This window comes from Nomascus leucogenys, chromosome 8, assembly GCF_006542625.1.
Source record: "Nomascus leucogenys isolate Asia chromosome 8, Asia_NLE_v1, whole genome shotgun sequence".
Classification (NCBI taxonomy): Eukaryota; Metazoa; Chordata; class Mammalia; order Primates; family Hylobatidae; genus Nomascus; species Nomascus leucogenys.
This window is the reverse complement of record NC_044388.1, coordinates 96737455-96754938: the sequence shown is the minus strand read 5'-3', so window position 1 is coordinate 96754938 and position 17484 is coordinate 96737455. Positions and strand designations below refer to the sequence as shown.

The 17484-nt window shown below is 37.0% G+C and overlaps 1 protein-coding gene across 1 annotated transcript in view; it reads left to right on the top strand.

Moving 5' to 3' along the window:
- Positions 1-17484, top strand: part of MEGF9 (multiple EGF like domains 9) — a 115581-nt gene that overhangs the window by 56449 nt on the left and 41648 nt on the right. The window lies entirely within an intron of this gene.

Genomic DNA, 17484 nt, shown 5'->3' with positions numbered 1-17484 from the left:
TAGAGTCGCCAATTTTTCTCTGGGATAATTTCTGTAAATTTCATGGGAAAAAATTATTGAGGAAGAAATCTGCTTTCTGGAAGGGCTTTCAGACATGAAACCTGCTAGGAGGTTTAGAAATGTTCTTATGTTTATTAATATAACATTGGAGTTTGAGGAAATTTGTTCTTTGGTTTATTTTTCTCTCTAATCAAAATTCTACATTTGTTTCTTTGGACATCTAAAGCTTAACCTGGGGATACCCTAATTTATTTAACTAGTGGTAAGTAGACTGGTTTTACTCTATTTACCAGTACATTTTTGAGACCAAAAGTAGATTAAGCAGGAATTATCTTTAAAATATTATGTTATTTGGAGGTGATTTAATCTAGTGGAATAATGTACTGTTATCTAAGCATTTGCCTTGTACTGCACTGAAAGTAATTATTCTTTGACCTTATGTGAGGCACTTGGCTTTTTGTGGACCCCAAGTCAAAAAACTGAAGAGACAGTATTAAATAATAAAAAAAATAATGACAGGTTATACTCAGTGTAACCTGGGTATAACCCAAGATCTGCTGCCACTTAGGAACTGTGTTCCTTGGGCAAGTAATTTTGTTTCACTGAGCTTGTTTCTTCTCAAGGCTGTTGTGAAGATTAAATGAGTTAATATATATAAAATGCCTAGCACATGTCACTCAATAAATTCTGGTTTGTTTTAATTTCAAAGGAATATTATGGGCTGAAATGAGAGAACATGTTTTAAGAACTTTTAGCTCCTTGACAAAGAAGTGCTTTATACTTTAGCAGTAAATATTTTAAATGCTTTATAAATGATATTGTACTGTTATGGAATATTGTATCATATTGTAGTTTATTAAAAATGTAGAAGAGGCTGGGCGCGGTGACTCAAGCCTGTAATCCTAGCACTTTGGGAAGCCAAGGCGGGTGGATCACTTGAGGCCAGGAGTTCTAGATGAGCCTGGCCAGCACAGTGAAACCCCGTCTCTACTAAAAGTACAAACAAATTAGCTGGGCGTGGTGGCACACGCCTGTAGTCCCAGCTACTCAGGAGGCTGAGGCAGGAGAATCGGTTGAACCTGGGAGGTGGAAGTTGCAGTGAGCTGAGATCGCACCACTGCACTCCAGCCTGGCGACAGAGGGAGACTGTCTCAAAAAAAAAAAGTAGAAGAGAACTTCATTAAGAAGTTTATAATTTCAAATGCAGCAATAATCAATGCTTCTGATGCTTGGTATTTTAAAATAGTTATTTGTCTTAATTTTCACAGCAACTCCTTATATATAGGTTACTAGGTCACAAAGATAGTAAGTGCCAGAGAAAGAATTCCAAATTAGGTCTTTCAATTCCAAGTCCAGTGTCTTTACCACCATAGCATACCCTAGCATATAGATTCTATAATGAGAAAACTGATAATCACTCTATTCTTTGAGATTGAGAATAGAGTGGTAGCTTCAACGCTGTTCCCTCCACTCCCCCCAAGACATGCTCATACAAGTTAGATGCAGAAGTTTCACATTGCTTACCGTTTTAAAAGATAAGATATTGTTAAGTTTGTTCATTCTGGTGTCTCATGGAATGTCCACTACTTTCTTTCAAATAATATTCTGCAAACATATTTGCTTTGAGTACTTTTGGAGAAATAGAAAAGTGTTTACTTCTAGGCCCAGTGCTTTATTAGAAGAGAAAGAAATAAAGGAAGGATTAAGAGAGAGTTTTATAATAGAAGCTGTAAAAGAGGAAAAAACAATAATACTAATATTTATGTACTATCTTACTGTATTCATAATTCTTCTGCAAATTATTCCTGATTTATCTTTTCTCTGACAGTTAATGCTACTAAGTTTAATGCTGAAACCCTATCCTGAAAATAGGTGGTGACCATAAAGTAATGGAAAAGTACACTAGACTAGTAATGTAAAGGCCTAGGGCAGGGGTCTGCAGACTATGGCCTATGAACCTAATCCACCCCACTGCCTGTTTTTGTTAAGTAAGGTTTTATTGGAACATAGTTCCACGCATTTATTTATGTGTTGTCTATGGCTGCTTTTGTGCTATAGTGGCAGCATTGACTAGTTGTGATAGAGACTGTATGGGCTGCAAACCTAAAATATTTACTATTTGGCCTTTTTGGAAAAAGTTTACCCACCCCTGGTTTATCTCGTGGTTTTTATCCAATCATGGTGGGTATTTCTAAATAATCATGTAACTTTAGGCAGTTCACTTTAACCTTTATTTTATTTATTATTTTATTTTATTTTGAGACAGAGTCTCACTGTATACCCAGGCTGGTCTTGAACTCCTGTGCTCAAGCGATCCTCCTGCCTCGGCCTCCCAAAGTGCTGGGATTATAGGCATGAGCCACCATGCTTGGCTGAATTCTTTTAAGTGTTTGTCTTTTTATTTGTGAAGTGGAGATAATAATCCATGTCCTGTCTCTCTCCTGCTTAAAGTTGTTTTGTCTTAAGAATCAAGCAAGATAGTGCATGCATAAATCTTCTAATCTGCAATTGCTAGACAGATAATAAAAATAATTATGGGAACCATTATTGAGCATATGCTATATGCTAGGGCTCTCTACTAACTACTTGATGTGCATTATCTCATTTAATCTTTTTTTTTTTTTTTTTTGAGATGGAGTCTCGCTTTGTCTCTCAGGCTGGAGTGCAGTGGCGCCATCTTGGCTCACTGCAAGCTCAGCCTCCTAGGTTCACGCCATTCTCCTGCCTGAGGCTCCTGAGTAGCTGGGACTACAGGCACCTGCCACCACGTCTGGCTCATTTTTTGTATTTTTAGTAGAGGCGGGGTTTCACTGTGTTAGCCAGGATGGTCTGGATCTCCTGACCTTGTGATCTGCCTGCCTTAGCCTCCCAAAGTGCTGGGATTACAGGTGTGAGCCACCATGCCCGGCCATCTCATTTAATTTTTACAAAAACTCCCTTGAGGAGAACATTATTATTATTTTCCCATTTTGACTAAGAATTTTGATGTTTAAAGGGTATAGTTAACTTGACTAAGTCTATACACTAAAGCTGCCATTCAACCATTTGAACAAATGTAATATGTAAGCAGAGTCCACCGAATGACTTTACAGTTCGTGTTTTTCCTAGTAGAAAGCCTCTTGGTATTTAACACCCAAATGTCCTAGAATTCATCATCTCTCAATTCAGTGTGTTTTGGCAGATGATTATAAGATACATATTTACATTTATGTCCCAGAAATAAAGCCAAATACTGCATTTTAAACAAAATAATGTGTGAGAAGTCTGTGTTAAATTCCAGATATAGTTGGTAGACTGTCAGAATCACATGTCAACAATTTGAAAGGTGCACCAAATATCAACAAAGAGGATATGTAGCATGTTACTACTTGTAGTCACTGTTAACTTTAGGAATGGTTTTTGCTCAGGAAGTGATGTTTTCAGCATTTTATATCCTAACATGGGAGTTTATTACTTTTGTGTAGGTGCTTTACTGTGTTTTAGTTACACTTTAGGAACTTGGTTAGTTGTTTGGGGTTGACATGAAATGAATTGTAATTTTTTTCACTTAAAATTGATAAATAGGTTTTTTGTTAGTATCTCATGTGGAATATCTGATATTCAGTGATGGACGATTCATGCAAGAGGTGGAAGAGACCTATAATATTATTACTATGTTACTTAATGGTGGAGATATGTTGTGAGAAATGTGTTATTAGGCAATTTCATTGCCACGCAGCATCATAGAATGTACTTACACAAACCTAGATGGTATAGCCTGCTGTATACCTAGACTATATAGTATGGCCTGTTGCTCCTAGGCTACAAACCTATACAGCATGTTTCTAAACTGAATACTGTAGGCAATTTTAGTACAATGGTAAATATTTTTGTATCTAAACATAGAAAAGATACAGCAAACATATAAAAGATAAAAACGGCACACCTGTGTAGGGTACTTACTATGAATGGAGTTTGCAGGACTGATGGTTGTCTGGGTGAGTCAGTGATTGAGTCATGAGTGAAAGTGAAGGCCTAGGATACTATTGTACACTACTGTAGAATTTATAAAGTCTGCACACTTAGGCTACACTAAATTTATTTTTAAAAAGTTTTCTTCAATAGTAAATTAATCTTAGCTTACTCTAGCTTTTTAACATTATGATCTCTGATGTTTTAAACTTTTTGACTCTTTTTGGTAACACTTAGCTTAAACATAAGTCCACTGTACAGTTGTACAAAAATATTTTCTTTCTTATATCCTTATAAGCTTTTTTCTATTTTAAAATTTTATTTTTTACTTATTAAACTTTTGTGTTAAAAACTAAGACGTAAACATACACATTAGCCTAGGCCTACACAAAGTCAGGACCAATAGTACTGTCTTCCACCTCCACATCTCATCCCACTAGAAGGTCTTTGGGGGAATAACATGCATGGAGCTGTCATCTATGATAACAGTGCCTTCTTTTGGGATACCTCCTGAAGAAACTGCCTGAGGCTGTTCCAGTTAACTTTTTAAACATCGTAGATGTACACTCTAACATAACAATAAAAACTGCAGTATAGTAAATACATGAACCAGTAACAGTCATTTATTTTCATTATTAAGTATTATGTACTGTGTATAATTGTACATGCTATACTTTTATATGATTGGCAGTGCAGTAGGTTTGTTTACACCAATATCACCATGAACACATGAGTAATATGTTGCAGTGTGTTACCACAGCAATGATCTCACTAGGTGATTGGAATTTTTCAGCTTCATTATAATCTTAAAGGACCACCATGATATATTCCATACATCATTGATGGAAATGTCATCATGTGGCACCTGACTGTATTATTTTTCTCTGTTCTATATGGACTGTTTTCTATGTGTACCTACCTGATAGCTTCTGTTATCCTTAGTAGGTTTCCTTTTTTTAATGAGGTAACACATGATTTTATATTATCCTCATAGCATCAAAGTGTGTTGATTTCTAAAATCCTTTATCATCTTCTAAGTGAAATCTGGAAGGATCTTGCTTCCCCTGCAGCTCATGCAAGTAATGGTTGTTTTCTGTCTCGCACTCTTGTTTTCTTTTTGTTTTTTTTTTTTTTACTTCTGGACCTGGATTTGCAATAGATATCTCTTTTGCTCTTCATTGCTGCTCTCAGAGTGCTATTCCCAGCCTCCTTCCTAAAAACTCCTTTGAAGCTCATGGCAGCAGACTATGCTGTCACACCTCCTTGTTGCTGTTTCTACTCCTGGGCACCAGCCTTTATTTCTTACACTTGGCTCACTGTTATCTCTGACACTACACTTGCCATAATTTTAGATGATTGCAGTGTCTACAGATGAGCCTAACAATACTTCAGCCTCTCAGTTTCTTGACCTCTCTTCCAGTCAGTTTTCCTCCATGCTCCTTCCAGTCTTTGTTTCTTTACTTGCCGTATTTCTTGTTTGTCTTTGGCATATTAAACTTATGAGATAAATTTATGCTTCTATTGGTCACAACAGAGTAATTTTTTTAGTTGTAAAAAATATTATTAAAAAATAAAGGCCAGGCGCAGTGGCCCACACCTGTAATCCTAGCACTTTGGGAAGCTGAGGTGGGTGGATCACTTAAGGTCAGGAGTTCAAGACCAGCCTAACCAACATGGTGAAACCCTGTCTCTACTAAAAACACAAAAATCAGCTGGATGTGGTGGCATGCGCCTGTAATCCCAGCTGCTTGAGAGGCTGAGGTGGGAGAATTGCTTGAATCTGGGAGGTAGAAGTTGCAGTGAGCTGAGATAGCACTATTGCACTCCAGCCTGGGCAACAGAGTGAGACCCTGTCTCAAAAAAATAAAAATAAATAAAATATTATTTCAGAATGTCAGGCAATTTATCAGAACAAGTAGTGTATCACAAAAGTAGTTTAAAAGCCTGTACTTAAAGGAAGTCTTTATAAGGAAGGCTTAGGAGCTCTAAATCCACATGGCCCTAAGCACTGAATTTCTTAGTAGGAAGTTAAATTGACAGGAAACTAGAACAGAAATGGAAAGTTGCAGGATGTGCACCTTGCAAGAAGATGTGGATGAACTATGAGGAAACAGCTCTGTGTTCTGCTCTGCTAGAAATTATGTGTGAGTGGGTTAAGGGAGAAAGGAAATTGTAGACAAGTAGTGTGATGATGTGTAGTAGAAAGGGAGTGGAATTTGAAATTGGTAGACTTGGATTCTATTCTTGGTTCAGCCACTGGCTAACTGTGTGACCTTGATTAAGCTGTTTGACCTCTCTGAACCTCAGTGCTGGTATCTGTAAAATAGGATTAATATATCTAACATGAAGGATTTTTCTGATAATTAGTACAAAAATACAGTTAGATAGAAGAATAAAGATCTAGTGCTCGGTAACACAATAAGGTGACTATAGTTAACAATATATTTTGTATATTTCAAAAAGCTAGAAGAATAGATTTGGAATGTTTCCAACACAAAGGTCATTACCCATTGTATGCTTATATAAAAACCACATGTCTCCTATAAATATATATGACTATTGTATATCCATAAAAATTAAAAATTAAAAAAGTTTAAAAGAAGAAAACTAAATTATGCGCATACGTGTGTGTGTGTGTGTGTGTGTGTGTGTGTCCACTTAGACTGGCACATAGATTCAGCTCAATAACTCTCTACTAGTTGAATCTCTTTTTGGTTTTGTTTCTGTTTTTTTTGTTGTTGTTTTTTTTTTAAGACAAGATCTCGCTCTGTCACCCAGGCAGGCTGGAGTGCAATGTAGCTCAATCATGGCTCACTGCAGCCTCAACCTCCTGGGCTCAATGGATCCTCCCACCTCAGCCTCCCAAGTAGCTGGGACCACAGGCATGCACCACCACACCTGCCTAATTTTTGTATTTTTTGTAGAGACGGGGTTTTACCATGTTGCCCAGGTTGGTCTTCAGCTCCTGGGCTCAAGTGATCCACCTGCCTTGGCCTCCCAAAGTTCTGGGATTACAGGCAGGAGCCACCATGCCTGACCTGTTTTTTTTGTTTTGTTTTGTTTTTTGCTTGTTTGTTTTAAGTGAGGAATAGAATTAGTGTTATACCAAAAAGGAGGATTAAATCAACCACCTTTGAGTATGAGTAGATTTTGGGGTATCTGTTTTTTGTTGGTATGCTAGAGAAGAAATTGTTCATTATAACAGAAGAAATTCTCTTATTTTCTTCCATTTTTATTTAAAAACCTATTATATAGGCCGGGCGCGATGGCTCATGCCTGTAATCCCAGCACTTTGGGAGGCCAAGGCAGGTGGATCACGAGGTCAGGAGTTCGAGACCAGCCTGACCAACATGGTGAAACCCTAGCTCTACTAAAAATACAAAAATTAGCTGGGCATGGTGGCGGGCGCCTGCAATCCCAGCTACGCAGGAGGCTGAGACAGGAGAATCGCTTGAACCCGGGAGGCAGAGGTTGCAGTGAGCCGAGATCGTGCCATTGCACTCCAGCCTGGGCCACAGAGCAAGACTCTGTCTCAAAAAAAAAATAAATAAATAAATCCTATTATACCTTTTAAAATTGAATGCTATATATTTTAGAATAATAATAGCTTAAACTAAATACTTGCTAGGCATTATCCTAAGCCCTTTGCAGTTATTAATTTATGTAATTCTCATAGCAACCATATAATGTAGGCACTATTATTATTATTCTCATTTGTACAGGAAGAAAAATGCACGTTAGGTAATTTGCCTAATTTGCAGCATAACAGACAGTAAGTAAAAGAGTTGGAATTAAAACATTTGCAGTCTGGATCTAGAGTATATACTCCTATACACTATGCTGGTACACCCTTTCTCAAAATCTCAGATATTGAGTAAAGAGAGTGAGTATTGTAAGAAATTCGATGCTGTGGTGCAGACTTCTTGATATTTTCTAGAAATTTCTTCTAGTTGTCTTTTTGTAATCAGACACTGACCCTGGTGTGATGTAGCTCATGTTATGTAAATAATAACTCTTCTTTGTAAGGACTAATCCTAGTTTTGGCTTAGTAGAAATTAGAGCATGAAAGGACCAGCCCTTTGATGAACAAATACCAATTGCAATATCTGTTATATTGCCCTTCGTTTTTATTAGGCACTTTGGAATATTGCTTTTGCTCTTGTCAAGAAATCTATAATCTAATCTGTGCAAAACTATGAAACACATACAATACAAAATAGTTTATGAATATCTGCTTAATTTGTAAGTATAGTAGTTTAGAGTAGAAAAAGAACAGGAGTAAGCAAATTGAAGTGTAATAGGAAAGGCTTTCCATAGGAGGTGGAAGTCTTACAGGTTATGATTTAGAGAGGCAGAGAGATGAGAAGACCTATCAGGAGAAAAAAAAAAACATGAAAATTCCTGTGAATTTCCTGATTATACAATGACATAAGAAATCTGAGATCCTAACACCAAATTCTCTTCTGTTGTGACCTCTCTGTCCTCTTTTAAAAAATAAGAGTAGAAAAGTGGATTCAATTCTATCCTGATTCCCTCATATATTGAAAGTCTATGGAAAGAACAATTGGCTTTTAAAAATTTCATTTCCCTATTCTTAATGCCCATATATTTCAGTGGGAGTCACCCCAGTGAGGTTAGATTTTGGCTGCAGGAGCCAGATGTGAGTTGAGCAATGTCTTTGTGTGCAAACACAAAGTTCTTTATGTACTGACAGATGTCCACCCCCTCACATCACCATGGTGTTCCAACCTGTTTAATTGGAAGGAGTTGGTCTACAGTATCTGAACTTTTCAGTTTTGCTTTTGGAACACATTTCAAATGTTTTTCCTGATATATATTTTGACATGTGCTTAATAATAGAGAAATCAGGTAGCATTTTCTCTCAAAAAGCAGTATGCTTAGTGAAAGCATGAATCTCAATATAGTTCTTAAAATGTTATCAGGGATGCCTTTATATGTAGACAATTGCATATTGATTTGAGACTTTTTTGCCACTACAACCTCCGCCTCCCGGGTTCAAGCAATTCTCTGCCTCAGCCTCCCAAGTAGCTGGGATTACAGGCGCCCGCCACCACGCCCGGCTAATATTTTTTTGTATTTTTAGTAGAGACGGGATTTCACCATCTTGGCCAGGCTGGTCTTGAACTCCTGACCTTGTGATCCACCCGGCTCGTCCTCCCAAAGTGCTGGAATTACAGGTGTAAGCCACTGCGCCTGGCCTGATTTGAGACTTTTTAATGTATTCACGGTAGGTTAGAGTACAAGGTGCATCATTTTAGACTGTCTTAGATAACAAAGAAATTCTGTATTGGATAATATCCTTTTCCATAAAATCTGTCATTGCTGCTACACAGTAAGTCCTCCTCATCATCATAGGTTCTTGGAAACTGCGACTTTAAGCAAAACAAGGTACAACAAAACCAATTTTACCATAGGCTAATGGATATAAACAAGAGTTTAAGTTCATATGGCTTATTTCTGGTCACAGGAACATCACCAAACTACCAAAAAAAGACCAAAGACACTTTAATAATAAACATTGAAATAAATGTGAGCTATACATATATGTAAGAAAAATCAATAACAAGTAAGAAAATTATTTACCTAGTTATTCCAGTTTAGGGTCATGGGTGGCTGGAGCCTGTCCCAGCAGCTCAAGGTGCAAGACAGAACCAACCCTGGACAGGACACCATTCCACCATAGGGTGCATTCACACATCCCGCCACACTCAATCATCCTGGGATGATTTCAACCTGCCAGTTAGCCTAACATGCACATCTTTTGGATGTGAGAGGAAACCAGAGTACCCAGAGAAAACCTAGAACGACATGGGGAGAACATGCAAACCCCACACAGATAGTAGCTTCCACTGGGAATCATTTTTCTTCAACAGTGTTGTACTGAAACTACATTATTTGAGGACGAGCTCTACAGTGTATCTTAAAATTTACAGTCAGCTTTCCTTATCCGTGAGTTCCACATCTGCAGATTCAAGCAATGCAGGTTGAAAATATTTTTAAAAAACCAATTAAAAATAACAGTACAGCAATAAAAAATGAAAATTTAAGACAACAATATAAAACAATAATTATTTACATAGCATTTACATTGTGTTAGGTATTATAAGTAGCCTTAAAGTATCTGCGAGGACGTGCATATGCAAATACTGTGCCATTTTATGGAAAGGACTTGAGCATCTGAAGACTTTGGTATGGTGGGAAGGTCCTGGAACCAACCCCCATCCCACGCTCAGGGACAACTGTATTTACTATTTTGCATTTTAATTGTGGGAATGTGCCTCAGGTTAGAAGGCAAACTTATGAAGTAAACCGATGCCAAAATAAATTTCAAATGGAAAGATGACAAAACACCTCGGAGGCTTACATTCATATAGGGCTCTGAAGATCATCTCTTGTGTAATACTAGACAGTAACAGCTGCTTTTGCAAACTCTCATTTACTTCTTTGTCTATACTTCAGGAAGATTGAGAAAAAGGTTATTTGATCACTAGAAACAATTAACAATTTAGAAAAACTTTGTCATTTCATTCATGTTTTATTTTTAAAAAGACATTGCATTTGCCAACTATATGTCAAAAGATATTATCTCTGTTCTCAGGGAACTTACTGGCTAGTGGACTTGCAAAGATAGACTTGCAAACATTCAGGGAAGTCTTAAGAGAGGCAGTTGCATTTGGATTGATATTGAAGAGTGAGTAGAAATTTGTATAAAGAAAAAGACGTCTTCATTGATTGCAAGTGGTTCACTATTTCTTGAAGACAAAGCTTGGTAGTAGTGGGGAAGAAGGGTTGAAAGGAAGTAGGCAATGACAGGATGACATTTTTGTCTATTTGTCTGCTGTTATATCTCTGACACCTAGAACAGTGATTGGCATGTACTAGATATTCAGTAAATACTTGATGAATGAACAGAATGAATGAATGAAGAATAAACGGGGCCAAACCATGAAGGCCATGATGTGCCTTGTAAATACTTTTATCCATTGAAGAACATTTAACAAGAGGTGACATCAGACTTGTTTTTTGGAAAAATTACTCTGCCAGAAGTCTGGTGGTTAGAGAGAGTGGGCTCAGGCAAGGAAACCAGATTGAGAAAGCTGTTGTAACAATCTAAGCAAGAGAACTTAAAGGCCTGACTTAAGATATTAATATTGGCATTGACAATAGTGCTGGAAATGAGAGAATTTAAGAGATATTTGGAAGATAAAATATACAGTACTAAATGGTTGCTTGTCTATGGAGAGAGAGAGATGACTCCCATGTTTCTGGCTTGAGCACATAAGTGAAGAGCTATTCTATTATTAATAACTAAGTAAAGAGTACAGATAGATAAGCAAGTTGGAGGGAGATGATGATGTTAGGTTTCAAAAATGTTGATTTTGAAGTGACTATGGGATATTCAGGTAGAGATGTCTGGTAGACACTTGAAAGTAAACATTTGCATATTCATTTTGTGTCAAACTCAAAATCTAATCTAGCATATTCTTATGCTATTTTGTAGGAAAGCACAACAATACTTCATTCTTTTTTTATTTTAAGATAACTTTACTCTGTACCCCAATTATTCCCGCAATTATACCAATCTCTAGTTTAAATTGCTTTTTTGGTACACTTGAATATTTTTTTCCTTGAAAGTAGACTTTTTAAAGGTAGCCATCTTGATCAAAAGTAGGTAACAGCTTTTAGCCTTTATCTTACTGTGATTCATTTGATTCAATAAATGCTTGTACAGGACCAAATGGTTTATGTCTTAGAAGATATCAAGTACGTTAAGTTCATGGAAAAACAAATTAAAGTTTGAATGTTAATAAATGGTCAGAGAGGAGCTTGTTCAGAAAAAGGCACTGAGTGCGTTGGGATTTAAGTGTAATTAATGCATATCTAATACATTCTGGAAAGCTCTATGTTTTTTTCAGTGGATTTTTGTCTTAAAGTTTCCATTCAATACAGGGCATAATCTACCCTCCTAGTCTAATTATTAACTAGATATCAGCTGTAGTCAAATGAATGGAAAAAAAAAAACAACTTTTTTCCAGGTCTCGGTGACCTTTGTGAACATTAACATGTCACAGTGTGTTGATATTGCCGTTGATTAAACATGTTACTGTCCCTAAACCATGTTGCAGACTCCTCTACTTATTTCATTTTATTAAGCTAGTTTTAGGCCAGTTTATAATTTTTTAAGGAAATATCTTCAAATTTTGTTATTTATAGTATTAGATCATTTATTTCATTTTTGTGAGAAACTCCCCTCTAAATCTATAGCTGAATATATGCTAATAGTATAAATAATTAAGTTTCTATAAATGCAGCATTTGGTATTATGGTTTCTGTTGAATAAAATAAATACCTTATACTAAATACCGCATTTATCTGCAGGTAATTTAATAAGCCTTGTGAGAGATAAAAGATAAATAAGATAATGGGTCTCATTCAAAAGGAGCTTCTGGTCTAGTAAGGACACTATTAAATATATGTAAATAGTTACAATACAAAGTAAAAATTGACCCACATCACAAAATACAGTATAAAGATAAAATGTTAAGGGGATTAAGAAGCTGGGAGACATCACTTATAGCTGGAAAACTCAGAGCTGAATTCGTTGAGGAGGTAGCTTTTGATCCCAGCTTTGAAGGAAGGAAAGGATTTAGACATACAGAAGTGAAAAAAGATGAGAAAGGACTTTACAGACAGGAAACAGCAAGATTAAAGTCTCAGAGATGGGCTTACTGAAGATGTCAAGTGGAAGAGGAGTAGGGGCAGGAGATGAGTCTGGTAAGTCCTGTTGGGGTCAGGTCACAGGGAGCCTTTAGGGCCAGACGGATGATTTGGGTTTTATTCACAAAGCGATTTTTAAGCAGGAGAAAGATCAACATTGGATTGTAGCAGTAGGAGAATGAGTAGATGTAAGTAGGGAGAGATTAGAGGCAGAGTGAAAACTAACAAGGGCCAAAATTAGGGTAATATTAGTGAGAATGGGGAGAATATTTAAAATATGGAGAGTAGTCAGAAGGGCGATACACCATGACAGCCATGTTTCTGTGCATAATTCTGTGGAAATTTTGTAATTTTTGCATTAATACATACAAATCTAAAGGTAGTTTGTATTTCTAAGTTGAACTTATGGAAATGCTTAGGCACAAGGTTCCTTCTGAGGCCCACACCCTCTCCCTGTGCTTACCATTCTTCCTTTGTTGCAGGCTGCAGGAATTGAATCTGCTTTCCTATGCTCCAGCAGTTGCTACCGTCCACTGTATCCCATGGGATTTTTATTCCTGCATAAGCCTTGCTGCTGAGTGTCAAGCAGTGTCTCTGTACCCACATTCTTTCTGCATTACTGAAAAGAAATCCAAAGGCCCTTTACCTTTTAAGAGTTTTTAAAACTGTTAATCTTTATAAGGAGGCCTTTGAGGGTAGCAAACAATAGATATTGGAAAGTTGAAAGCTTATATAATTGACAAACTTTACTTCTTTTATTTTTCCAATTAATTGCTCTGGCCCTCATATGCCTAAATAGCATAAAGTCAAGTACTCTCTCCTCTTGATGCAACACATTACGCAACAGGTAACTAATTGTCCAATAACTCTAGGGGTCAGTCCTCCTGTGATGCTAGGTATAAAAGGAATGTGATTCTGATCAGTTCACTAATCCTACTGTTTCTCACTGCTACATGGAATTGTTGGGGTGAAGCCTGGTCCCTGAACAACCTAATGGATGGATGATGCTTGCTCACAACTGTGATGGTGCTTTAACTGGTCCAGATCCTTGCAGAGGCAGCAGTGATTCTTTAAGGGAGGATGAACGCACTCCCTTAATGCCACATTCTTTCAAGGATGCTCTAAATTGGGTCTCCTAGGTTCTATCTAGATCTTAACAATCAGCTCCTTCAGTTTATATGTGCAGCCACATCTCATTGTGTAAGCCAGTCCCAAGAGTACTTTTTGAGGACATTTTGTAGAATCTTTTCACTAACAAACCTCAAACTTTCTTCCTTCTCCAGGGCTTAAGCGCCTTTCTTTAGTCACTCAAAATATAAAGAGTCTTGTTAAACCCTTCTCTCAGGACAGTAGGGCCTGTTCACGCTATACTTATGTAACTAAAGGAAACCCAATAAATGATTTTTCACAGTCAGGAGGATCTGCTTCAAGGTTATTTTCCCACCTCTACCCAAATGGCAAAGCAATTGCACACTTCTCTTTCTAAAGAAGAAAGGAACTACAAATTTAATCTTTATAAACATCTCTCTTATAGGGCATTTTACTATACTTAATATATTTTAAAACCTTACGAACATGTAGTGTTTTCCTGTCTGTAGTTTGACTTCCTTCTGAGACAAAAATACCACACAACTTGACAAATGCTCCTAACCTTATTACTACCACTATCAACTCCAGAATGAACAGCACTAACATTTACTGACTGTTTACTATGTGCCAGGGTAAGTGCTTTATATTTACTGTCTTGTAAGGATAAAATAACAATTAATTGAGGGTGGTATATTCTGTTTTACAGATGAAGAAACTGAGACTTAATTTGCCCCAAAACAGACAACTAATAAGTGGCAGAAACTGGCTCAGATTAACATCTGTCTGACTGTCCTGCCTTCAGTAGATCCTAGTGTTTGTTAATTGGTTGGCCGAACCACTGCTTATTTTCAGTAAGCCTGATAGCCATCCTTTAAGTTTAGCTATCATACAAACAGATTCCTAGCATTAAAAATTATCATCTATGTGATCAAGGTAACATCATTAGCAATATGTCATGAATATTATGTATCCCTAGTGTGATGAGAAAGATTCATTACCTCTGTGATAGTCTTCCTCAAAATTCATAACCTCATTCTAATTGTGACAAGAGATCAGACAAACCCAAATTGAGGGAAATTTCACAAAATACTTGTCAAATTCCCTTAAAAGCTTCAAGGTCATAAGAGACAACAAAAGACTGAGAAACTATCAGATCGGAAGAGGCTACGGAGACATGATGAGTAAATGCAAGACAATATCCTAGATTGGATTCTGGAACTGAAAAAATGGATACTGGTAGAAAAATTAGGGAAATCTGAGTAGTTAATAGTATTGTGCCATTGTTAATTTCTCCTTTTTGATAAATATGTCCTGGTTACATACGAAGTTAAACAGGCTGAGCCTCATGGTCCCTCACACCTCTTATCCCAGCACTTTGGGAGGCCAAGGCGGGAGGATCGCTTGAGCCCATGAGTTTGAGACTAGCCTGGGCAACATAAGGAGACCCCATCTCTACAACAGATTACACAATTAGTCAAGCATGCTTGTAGTCCCAGCTACTTGGTGGTGCATGCATGTAGTCCCAGCTACTTGGGAGGCTGAAGTAGGAAGATCACTTGAGCCCAGGAGGTCAAGGCTATAGTGAGCCATGATGGCACCACTGCACTCCAGCCTGGGCAACAGAGCTAGATCCTGTCTCGAAAAAAAAGAAACATTAGTGGAAGCTGGGTGAATGGTATATTAGAACTTTCTGTACTATCTTTGCAACTCCTCTTTAAATCTAATATTATTTCAAAATAGAAAGTTAATAAAATTGTTATTTGAAGCAGTCATTCCAGGGAATATAGATAGTATTATTTATTTGAGGGCAAAGTTGGTCCTTATGGTAATTCTTAGCCTTAAGTACAGAAGAGAAATTAGGATAAGGAAATAAACTTACTTTGTTGACCTGCCATTTTAGATGTATGACATTGTGGTTAGAATGTACAATCAAATTCATAGCCTATTTTAATGTTCTTTTTTTTCTGCAGTTTAAAATGAATAGCTTCTAAGACTCATGTTAGTAGACTTAGGCTAAAATAGAAGGCCTCTTGTTCCCACAGAGAAGGCTTTGTCTTCCTCTCTATTCCCTGAAAGAAAATTAAATCAGCATGACTTTTTCCATCTCAGATTTTTTTTTTCTTAGCAAGAAATATGTTTCCTAGAGGATGGAGATAAATATGGGACTGTTCAGCGTTTTTTCCTCCCTGGATGTGATTTCTTCTCAAAATACCTAAATTTGTCAATCCTAGAGGGAGACTTGGACTTGAAGTTTCTTTAGATTTTCCATAAAAAGGGACATAAATGCTTCAGCCATGATTATTTTGACATAGTATATAGGACTAGTTTAAAAATTATGAATTCCATTATTATGGCTTTGTGTAGATTAATGAATATTCTGGTGTGATATATTTTGTGTGTTTCAACAATTTGGAGTTTTCAATTTAGTTTTTCAGTTTGGGGTTTTCTACATACACTACAGAAGGAACATAGGCATGTTTCTCACATTGCCAAAAGCAGTAATGCAAATATGGCTTATATTGTCAATAACAAAATCTCTTCCTTCTCTTCTGCCAGTTTCCAACACATATACCATGACCATTTCTTTAATTAAGTTTTACTTTTGCTGGCCTTGAATTGATTTTCAAAGGGTTCTGCAATTGAATAGAATGTCCAATAAAACAGATATTGTGGATATTTCAAGGAAACATTTTTACAGAGAAATATATTAGCTTTCTTGACTAACATGTTCACCTAAAGAAGCTGCATAATCCAGGAGAGGCAGCAGGAGGAACAGAAGGAAATTAACATTCATTGAACACTTTAAACCTCCATTCTTGATGTTTTACACATAAAACCTCTCTGACTTCTCAGACAACTCATCCATTTTGTTCTTAGCAGCTAAATTACTTAGCGACATGGCATAACTAATAAATGGCAGAACTTAGATTTGAGCCCAGATCTGTCCAGCTCCAAGTCTCTTCCCACCGTACCCCGAAATAGAATAGGCAAAATTAGATATGGCAGTGTGAGCGTCTCAGTGTAAGTGCAAGGCTAGCTGTGGGTGAGTATGACTCATCAGTTTAGGTACTGGCCTATGGAAATATAAATCTAGAAATCAGACCTGGGCTACAATGAAAATAAATACTGAACAGAAAGCAACAATAAAAATTGTTGAGAGTATACATACAGAATCATTTGAAAGGAAAAGGCAGGAATTAGGGCATTAGAAATATTTAAAGCTAGGTCTGTGGTTTGGGTGGCAGAACATCTGACTTGCTTGGGTTTAAGTTAAAAGGCAGGCATTTGATATGTGAGAAGTCTGAAAGCAAGTGTCATGGACCTAGTCATTGTGGTGGAAAGTGGAGAGGCAGGGCCACTGAGACCAGGAGCCAGGCATTGAGAAACTAGGGACAATAGTTGTAATTAATCATTAGGAATATAGGGGACTGAGGACAAAGGAACCAGTAGCAAATGGGACTTGACAGACCACTGAGGTTGATTGCCTTAAGTACCCTCTTCTTAGGTTAGGATTGATACCAAATTCAGGGTTCATCCTATGCCTGGAAGTGGAAAGTAAGTAGCTTTACCAGTCAGGGATAGGGATATAAAAAATAGAGTGAAATAAGTACAGTTAATTTAGTAGAGTAGTTCTCCAATTGTGGTCCCCAGACCAGCAATATCAGTATAACCTAGAAATTGCTTAGAAATGCAAATTCCTAGGTC